Source organism: Lolium perenne, chromosome 2 (genome assembly GCF_019359855.2).
Source record: "Lolium perenne isolate Kyuss_39 chromosome 2, Kyuss_2.0, whole genome shotgun sequence".
Taxonomy (NCBI): Eukaryota; Viridiplantae; Streptophyta; class Magnoliopsida; order Poales; family Poaceae; genus Lolium; species Lolium perenne.
The window spans coordinates 135,585,432-135,595,880 of NC_067245.2; positions in this window are offsets into that span (position 1 = coordinate 135,585,432).

Sequence of the window (10,449 nt, forward strand, 5' to 3'; positions counted from 1 at the left end):
AACCATGTCTAGTGGAGAGGGGAACCAACTACCGATGACGCGGCACCAACATTGGATCGCTACTCAAGCCGTCAACAAGAGTATCCATGACCTCACGGCAAGGATCGATGAGACCGTTGCACGCTATGAAGAACGAGCTCAAGTGCAAAGACGGGACCTCAATGTCCAAGTGCAAGACATCCATGACAAGCTCGACGCTCAAGCTCATGATATGAGAGCCACACTTGCTACTCAAGGTCAACAAAACATGGCGAGCATGAGAAGGCAAGAAGAAAGGATGGCACGGCTTGAGCAAGCTATTGCCAACATCGCCAACAACCGAAGCCAACACTCAAGGTCTTCGCGCTCTCATAGTTCAAGGTCAAGAGCTCCTACACCGTCTCGCCATATTTCTAATGAAGACCCACGCCACCATAATGTGGATGCTCAAGTACTTCAACAACAAGCTCGAGATGTGGAGCAAGCACGTGCTCAACTTGAACAAGAGAGACTACAACAAGCTCATCGCCAAGCTCAATTCGAAGAGGAACAACAACGTCTTCGTCATGATCAAGATCTCCTTCATGCACGTGAGCAAGAACGTCTTCGCCATGAGCAAGAGGCACGTCAACAACAAGGGCAACCGCGCCCATCTCAAGTGGCCAATGCTCCAAGGAACCCACCTCATGACGTCGACCACGAAGTGAACCAAGAACGCCAAATCATCAATATTGATGCTCCGCAAGATGATGGCGCAAGAAGAAACAATAGGGACAATAGAAGACACAACCCTCTCAATTATCGAGCTCATCAAGCACTTCATGCTCATCAAGGTGAAGCAAGGCACCAAAATGAAGAAGATGCCTCAAGTGAAGCTAGTGTCATGCCACATCCCCGGCAACCTCATGGAAGGCGTCCTCCTCTTCCAAACCGCCGCCATGGAATTGAGGATCCACCTCAACAACCTCAACAACCTCGCAACCATAATGAGGATGAAGATGAAGAAAGACCACCTCCTAGACGCAATGACCGCAATGAAGAGGAAATCTTTGGGAAGCTTAAATTCACCATGCCCAAATTCCACGGAGAAGAAGACCCCGATGCATACCTCTCTTGGGTTCTCAAGGTTGACAAGATTTTCCGCATCCACAACTTCTCCGAAGCAAAGAAAGTGGCTATGGCATCACTAGAGTTTGAAGGGTATGCAAATGTTTGGTGGGAAGAAGTGAACAAGAAGCATGACAAGGAAGATCTAGACCCCATTGCTACATGGGAAGAGATGCAAGAAGTCATGCACAAACGCTTTGTGCCCAACCATCACAAACGCGACCTCTTCAACAAGCTTACCCAATTCAAGCAAAGCTACAAGTCCGTTGAGGAGTACTACAAGGAGATGCACATGACCATGATGAGTGCAAATGTGGACGAGCGAGAAGAGCAAACAATGACAAGATTCTTGAATGGATTGAACATTCCCGTCAAGAGGATAGTGGAATTCTTGCCTTACACCAACATGGTTGAATTGCTTCATCAAGCTACAAGAGCCTAGCGCCAAGTGCGAGAAGACATAGCAAGTGCAAAAACAAAGTCCTTCTTCGCCGCAAGAAATGCAACAAATACCTCCTCAAGCATCAAGAACACAAGTGCTATCGCTCCCAAGGATCCTCCTAAGCAAATGAAGAGTGCCTTCAAGACAACAAGCTTCAAGCCGGATCAATCAACTATGTCCTCCAAAGCTTCCACGGGATCTAGTAACATCACTTGCTTCAAGTGTGGAGCTCAAGGACATAAATCCTTTGAATGCAAGAACACAAGAGTTATGATAACTCGAGATGATGGAGATGTGGAGTACTTGAGTGAAGGCGAATATGAAGCCTTGGTACAAGCCGCAACCAATCATGAAGATGATGACTTGGAAGACCAAGAGCAAGTCCTATGTGTGCATGATGCAAGCCCGTCCCTTGTGGTGACCAAAGTGTTGACAACCCATGCACTTCCCAATGAAGATCAAAGGTGCAACATCTTCCAAACAAGAGCCGGAATCAATGGCAAGTCAATAAAGGTTATCATCGATGGAGGGAGTTGCCACAATCTTGCAAGCACCGAACTATGCTCCAAGCTCAACCTCACACTCCGGAAACACCCCCATCCTTACCATGCGCAATGGCTAAGTGATAATGGAAATGTCAAGATACAACACACCGTCTCCGTATCCTTCAAGATTGGCGCCTATGAAGACACCGTTGATTGTGATGTAGTGCCCATGACGGTGTGCCACATGCTACTTGGTCGCCCTTGGCAATATGACAAAAGAGCAAGCCATGATGGCTACACAAATGCCTATAGCTTCAAGGTCGGCGACAAGACGTTCATCCTACGCCCAATGACTCCTAGCCAAGTAATTGCGGACAATGCAAAGGCTTTAGCGAGGGCTAAGCTACCACCACTAGTGAGATGAGTGGTGAGAGAGTGACCCACCAAAAGGAAAGTGAGCGCCACAAGCCATATATGAGTGCGATGAAGAGTGTCCTCATAGCTACCAAGAGTGAGATGAGAGAATTTGATGCGGCCTAAGGCGACGTGGGTTGCCCGATCTCACGAATTGACCGAGGGAAAGGTGGGGGAGAGGAAGAACACGAAGAACACGGCGATGAACACGATGAACACATGCGAACACACACCAACCCGATACAATTCCGGTTTACTCCCGATAGCCCGAACCACTATCCCGATAGAATCTCTCAAGGGAGAGACACGCGGTAGAATCCCCGAGAGGAAGATCGGTATACGATCGGTGGAATCACACAAGTGAGAGACCGGTGGTAGAATCACAAGTGTGAGAGACTAATCATATAAGGAGTGCCTTGATACAATAGATATGATAATCTAAGGAGGGGGTTTCCCTAATCCCAAAGGGATGGTGGAGGCATGAGCCAAATTCTAGTTCATCTACTCTTCCTAATGAAGGGGGAGGTGGGAGCCTATATATAGGGAGCCACTAAGGAGGGGTAGTTTAGGGAAACAAAGGGGTACATGGGCCTTGGCCCGAATTGAATTGTGGCAGGCGTCTTCTCTCCTAGGCGACCTCCGACGCTCTTCTTCCTTCTTCTCTTCCATGCCTCCGTGACCTCGGCCTTGAGTGTGGTTCTTGACGTTGACGTGCATGATGAAGCGTAGACCGTAGGTCGGGCTACATCATCTCACCCCACTTGAAAAAGAGTCGCCCTCGACGATGAGTCTTCGTGAATGTGTAGAGGAGGTAGATGACACCAACACTTGAATGTTCCTTCACTTGTCGAGAGCCCTATCAATAGCACAAGAAAAGCAAAGGAGCAATCAAAGCGTAGCCAAAGTTCATTGGATTTAGCAAGAGAGCGCAAGTAGAAGGAGGTCACCTTCGCAAGATGTCGGTGTGCTCTCATTGAGAGATCTTGTGTAGTCGAAGTGTGCGAGCGAAACCATTCATTGGAGCTCACTCGTATCATGCTCTCAAGAGCTCTTTTTGTCAACTCGTGCTCAATCGAGGTTGACATTGGAGTTTGGGTACCTACACACATGTTAGACAACAAGAACAACGTGTGTGCATGGTATATGAACACATCATCCATCATGATGCGCCATTTCTTTTGCACATCACCATTAGCATCATAATAGATATGGTGAATATGCGGAGTAAACATGGGAACATGCTCAACATGGATATATGCAAAGTCTCCAAAATGTGAGAGAGCTATGGGGGCAATCTCATTTACAAGCATGTTAACATTATGGCAAACCAAGCATTGGAAAGAGAAAGTATTCAACATTTTGGTTGCACTAATGGGAGAATATTGCAAGCATGTAGCACAAAACATGTTCAACATTTGATCATTGTTGTCGACAAACCTAGGAAAAGAGCAATTGTTCATCAAGGTTGTCTCAACACAAGCATTATCATTTTCATTGCAAGCAATACATGGGAAAGAGCAATTGTTCGACACATTGCAAGCAAAAGGAGAGAAAGTGAAACTCTCATAGCATGGCATGGTCATATGGTCACAAGCAAGTAATTCCACATGGTCAACATTGTTATCAAGCAAAGCATCACATGGGAATAAGAAAGGAGCATGTGTCATAGCAATTGTATCATCATCATCATCATGCATGCACTCACAATTCATCATGTCCACTAGTGGGATCATGGCATCATCAACACCCATATACGTACCTTTGTAGTCCCACTCATATGAGGTAGGTGTTGTGGAAGAGGTAGGCTCGATGTGGCCTCCATGTTCATCTTCAATCAAGCATGGTGTGATATCATCATCTTCATGCACCATGTACATCTTCTCCATGATCGGCGTCTCGTCATCCATGGGACCTAATAAGACACAAGGAAACACACTAGAGGTAGAGGGTAAGTTGTTAGAATTCGAAATGGCCTCACATGACCTATCAACTACCACTCTCATCTCACTCGGTGTATCACTCATGCCCTCGAAGTGGAGGCACTCAAACTCACATATGGTGGAATCGCTCATCTCACATATAGTGGAGTCGCTCATCTCACATATAGTGGAGTCCCTCATCTCCATGGCAATGGCGTCGTCGATGTCCGAGCAACCTAGCAAAGAGGAAGACAACACAAGAGGAGTAGAGGTTAAGTTGTTAGAAATCAAAGTGTCCTCACTCAACTCATGGGGTGTGTCACTCTTGCTCTCAAGGTGTTTGAAGTATGCGTTGCACTCGGCTTTATCTTTGGGTGTCATTTGGGCTTCTCGAGCATCTAGCTCGGCGAAGTATGCTCTCATCTCGGCTTGCTCTTGTGGGGTCATCATGTATATCTCTCACTAGGATAGGTGTATATGTATGGTGGAAGGGAAACTACACAAGTATCTCACCAATCAAGAAAGTATCGGAAAATGGTTCAAGTCAAGAGCAAAGTCAAAATTGTACCGGGGTTACTCACACACACACTCAAAGCACACACAAAAGGCTAAGAACTCTATATGTGGTGGGTAAGGAGTGGATAGCAAACGAAAAAGATCAACGGAAAAGTCTATTGTCAAATGTGGGTAAGATCCAAAGTCAAATGTCAAAAGTGGTGATCTATTTCAAGGAAACACGGAAACACACACAACGGAGAACAATGGGGTTAGCGCGACCAAGGAAGTGAGCAAGTGACAAAGATGGTCCTAACGAAGACTATATGCTCGATGTCACGCCAACACAAGAGAGACCGTAGCTTGGTTGCACAAGAAAGAAGCAACAAGATTTGCACAAATGCCACTCTTCTCTTTTCTCTCTTAGTGCTCACAAGGTTTGCACTTCTCGGTATCGGTGGACACACACTCTTCTCTATTTTTTTTCTCTTTTTTTTTCTTTTTTTTCTATGCTTAAAAGCTTTCTTTTTCTCTATGTATATGTCACGCTTTTCTTCTTTTGTGTATCTTTCTCACCGAGCTTGCTTCGGAGCTTTGCTCAACACAACGCACACACACACCCTCTCACGGTCGTGACACTTGTGCAATGCTTCGCAACGCTCGGAAAGCCACTCTCAATGGGATAGGTACGCAAAGGAAGAAAGGGGCTACAAGGGGTAGGGGAGGCAAGTTATACCTATTGACGTTAGGCGGTGTCAAGCACACGAACTTGCGATGATGGTGATGACGATGGTGTCGAAGATGCACCGGAATCTGGGGTGCCGATGCCGTTGTCGCGGTGTTGATGTAGGCGCGGAAGCGGTTCTTACGGACCAAAGGCACTCCAAAACGGAAACCGGGCAAATTAAGTCAATGCCCAAAAAGTTGGGTCGAAACGAGCGGTCAAAAAATATGTTCCAAAAATCGTCAAAAATTAGGGATGAGCTATGTGGAGTATATGGGGGATGCTGTTAAAATTTGGAGTCAAACGGGCTCCGGAAAGTTGTCAAAATTTGGGGCAAAAAGTGGAGTCAAAATTGGGCGAAATTTGGGTTAAAAGTGTGAAATCCGGTCGTGGGCCCGGTTGGACCGGATCCTGGGCCAGACCGTCCAGTTGCCGCCCGGTTGGCGCCCGGTCCGAGCAATTTTTTGCGAGATTTCCGGCGTGACGCCCGGTTTTGCTCCGGTTTCTACCGGATTGTCCGGTGTGTCGTCCGGTCGGCCGGTCAAATGCTGCTACGCGTGCGTGATGGGATCTGAGCGGAAGCTCCGCGCGTGGATGTGGCTTGAACTGATGCGCGCGGGTGAGCTGGGAGCAATCTGGTGGCCAGGCTGATGCGTGCCTTGCGGGCGTGGTGCAGGGAAGCGAGTGGAGATGGGACAGGCCGGCGATGGTTGGCGTGCTGGATGCAGCGTTGACGCGGGCCAGGCGGAGGAGCAGCGCGGGGAAATCGATGCCGGGCCTGGGCGGATCGCAGCGCGAGGCAGGGAGGTCGAGCGGAGGCACGCTAGGCGAGCGGCCGGGTCCAGGCAGGTGCGGCGGCGGCTTGCGCGGACGCGCCCGTGGAGGGCCCTGGCAGCGGCGGCGTGGAGCGGCTCGGTGGGCGTGGAGGCGCGCGGCTGAGCGGGAGCAGCTTGGAGGTGGATTTGCTGCGGGCGAGCGTGCTGTCGCCTGCGCGGGTGTGGAGCAAGGCCAGGGCGAGCGGAAGTGGAGCGCCTGCGTGCAGCGAGCCGTGGAGCGCGATGATTCACAGGAGGAAGAACGTGTTCTTCAAGTTCTTCACGATTTTGAAAACGGCTGGCTCGAAAACGCTCAGATTGGAAGCAAAAATGATGGAATTAGAAGGTGAAAATTGGGGAAACATAGATCAGCACTAGAAACACCAGATCTGTGGATCAAAACCACAAAAAACGCAACAAATTCGCAGATCAAATTTCGAGCTATTTTTTGGGGCAATTTTTTTGGGAAAATTTTTGGGCGAAAATTAGAGATTTGGGGGTCAAATTCGTGGCAACCTTTGCTCTGATACCATATGATGCGGCCTAAGGCGACGTGGGTTGCCCGATCTCACGAATTGACCGAGGGAAAGGCGGGGGAGAGGAAGAACACGAAGAACACGGCGATGAACACGATGAACACACGCGAACACACACCAACCCGATACAATTCCGGTTTACTCCCGATAGCCCGAACCACTATCCCGATAGAATCTCTCAAGGGAGAGACACGCGGTAGAATCCCCGAGAGGAAGATCGGTATACGATCGGTGGAATCACACAAGTGAGAGACCGGTGGTAGAATCACAAGTGTGAGAGACTAATCATATAAGGAGTGCCTTGATACAATAGATATGATAATCTAAGGAGGGGGTTTCCCTAATCCCAAAGGGATGGTGGAGGCATGAGCCAAATTCTAGTTCATCTACTCTTCCTAATGAAGGGGGAGGTGGGAGCCTATATATAGGGAGCCACTAAGGAGGGGTAGTTTAGGGAAACAAAGGGGTACATGGGCCTTGGCCCGAATTGAATTGTGGCAGGCGTCTTCTCTCCTAGGCGACCTCCGACGCTCTTCTTCCTTCTTCTCTTCCATGCCTCCGTGACCTCGGCCTTGAGTGTGGTTCTTGACGTTGACGTGCATGATGAAGCGTAGACCGTAGGTCGGGCTACATCAGAATTGCACCACAACCCATCCACCATATTACACTACGTGCTCATTTGCAAGGGACCATCCTCGGAGACTAACAACTTAACAACACTTCCTTCGTCTTTGTTGTCTCTTTTGAAGGAGTTCCAAGATGTCTTCCCCGACGAGCTACCTCATGGACTACCACCGCTTCGAGGGATTGAGCACCGCATCGACCTCATACCCGGCACCCCACTACCAAACCGCGCCGCCTACCGCACCAACCCTGAAGACACAAAGGAGATCCAACGACAAATACAAGACCTCCTCGAAAAAGGGTATGTTCGTGAAAGCTTAAGCCCTTGTGCGGTTCCCATGATTCTTGTTCCTAAACCGGATGAGACGCAACGAATGTGTATGGATTGTCGCCCCATCAATGCCATTACCGTTCGATACCACCATCCCATTCCGCGTTTAGACGACATGCTTGATGAATTGAGCGGTGCCACGATTTTCTCTAAGATTGATTTGCGTAGTGGTTACCATCAAATCCGCATGGCAATAGGTGATGAATGGAAGACGGCATTCAAGACCAAACTTGGTCTCTATGAATGGCTAGTCATGCCATTTGGCCTTTCAAATGCTCCATCTACTTTCATGCGACTCATGAATCACATCTTGCGTCCTCTCATTGGCAAGAGTGTGGTTGTCTATTTCGATGATATTCTTATTTATAGCAAAAACCTCGAGGACCATGTGCAACATGTGAGAGAGGTCTTGTGCATCTTGCGTCATGAAAAGCTTTATGCTAACCTCCCCAAGTGCACCTTTGCTCAAAATAAGTTGGTTTTTCTTGGCTTTGTAGTTTCCGCTAATGGTATTGAAGTTGATTCTTCTAAGGTTGAGGCCATCCACAATTGGCCCACTCCTACCAATGTTGCTCAAGTCCGAAGTTTCCATGGACTTGCCGGTTTTTACCGCCGCTTTGTGAAAGATTTTAGCACCATTGCTTGCCCTTTGAATGAGCTTACCAAGAAGAATGTTCCGTTTGTTTGGGGCAAGGCCCAACAAAATGCTTTTGATGAGTTGAAGAAACGCCTTACCGAGGCACCACTCCTCGTTCTTCCAAACTTTTCCAAAACTTTTGAGATTGAGTGCGATGCAAGTGGACTCGGTATTGGTGGAGTGCTTATGCAAGATGGAAAACCCGTGGTATACTATAGCGAGAAGTTAGATGGAGCACGCCTCAACTATCCTATATATGACAAGGAACTTTACGCTTTGGTTCGTGTTCTTGAAGTTTGGCAACACTATCTTTGGCCAAAAGAGTTTATTATCCACTCCGACCATGAGTCTTTGAAATATTTGAAAAGTCAACACAATTTGAACAAAAGACATGCAAAGTGGGTTGAGTTCATTGAGTCCTTTCCATATGTGATCAAATACAAGAAGGGCAAGGACAATGTTGTGGCGGATGCTCTTTCCCGCAAACTCACCCTCTTACTCACTCGCTTGGATATTAGTGTTTTGGGTCTTGATGAAATCAAAGATTTATATGCTTCCGATGCTTTCTTTGGCCCAATCTTTGCAAAGTGTTCTAGTGAGAAGGGCATCGATGATTTCTATTTGCACCAAGGATTCTTGTTCAAGGGCAACAAACTTTGTATTCCTATGTCTTCGCTTCGCCTTTTGCTCTTACAAGAATCACATGGTGGTGGTCTTATGGGACACTTTGGAAGAGACAAGACATATGCCATGCTCTCCACTCACTATTATTGGCCAAGAATGAAGCGCGATGTGGAGCGCCTTTGCCGACGGTGTACAACATGCTTACAAGCTAAGTCAACTTCCAACCCCTACGGTCTTTATACACCATTGCCTATTCCTCATGCTCCTTGGTCCGACATTAGTATGGATTTTATGTTAGGATTGCCTAGAACCAAATATGGTCATGATTCCATTTTCGTAGTGGTTGATCGATTCTCTAAAATGGCACATTTCATACCATGCTCCCGAACGGATGATGCTTCACACATTGCTTCCTTGTTTTTTAGGGAAATTGTGAGACTCCACGGTGTACCAAGAAGCATTGTGTCGGATCGAGATGTCAAGTTCATGAGTTATCTTTGGAAGTCGCTCATGGCAAAGTTTGGAGTGAAGCTCTTATTCTCATCATCCTCGCATCCGCAAACGGACGGCCAAACGGAAGTGGTCAATCGAAGCCTCTCCTCTCTCCTACGCATCCTCGTGAAGAAGAATTTGAAGTCATGGGAGGATTGCATCCCGCATGCGGAGTTTGCCTACAACCGCGCCAAGCACACTACGACAAGGAGAAGCCCGTTCATGGTTGTCTATGGCTTTGAGCCTCATACGGCGATTGACCTCCTTCCTCTACCGCTACATGAGCAAGTAAACATGGACATCGACAAGAGAGCACAATACATGAAGAAGCTACATGAAGATACAAGGGCAACAATCGAGCAACAAGTTCTTCGTCAAGCAACACGCCTCAACATGAAGAAAAAGGCACGGATCTTCAATGAAGGGGACCTAGTGTGGTTACATCTTCGCAAGGACCGTTTCCCTCAAGAAAGAAACTCCAAGCTCAAGCCCCGAGGCGATGGTCCCTTCAAGGTCCTCAAGAGAATCAACGACAACGCCTACGTCATCGACATACCAACATCCAAGTACTTGGTGAGCAACACATTCAATGTGTCCGACCTCTCGCCATACCATGAAGATGAAGAGACGTTAGAGTCGAGGACGACTCTTTCCCAAGGGGGGGGGGGAGATGATGTAGCCCTACCCAAGGTTGATACTACATCAAGACCAACAAGCCCTCCTCGTGGTCCAATGACACGAGCTCGAGCCCAAGCTATACACCAAGAGGTGAATTCGCTCCTCTCCATGTATGCTTTTGACACCCCTTTGGATGGCTTGCTACTT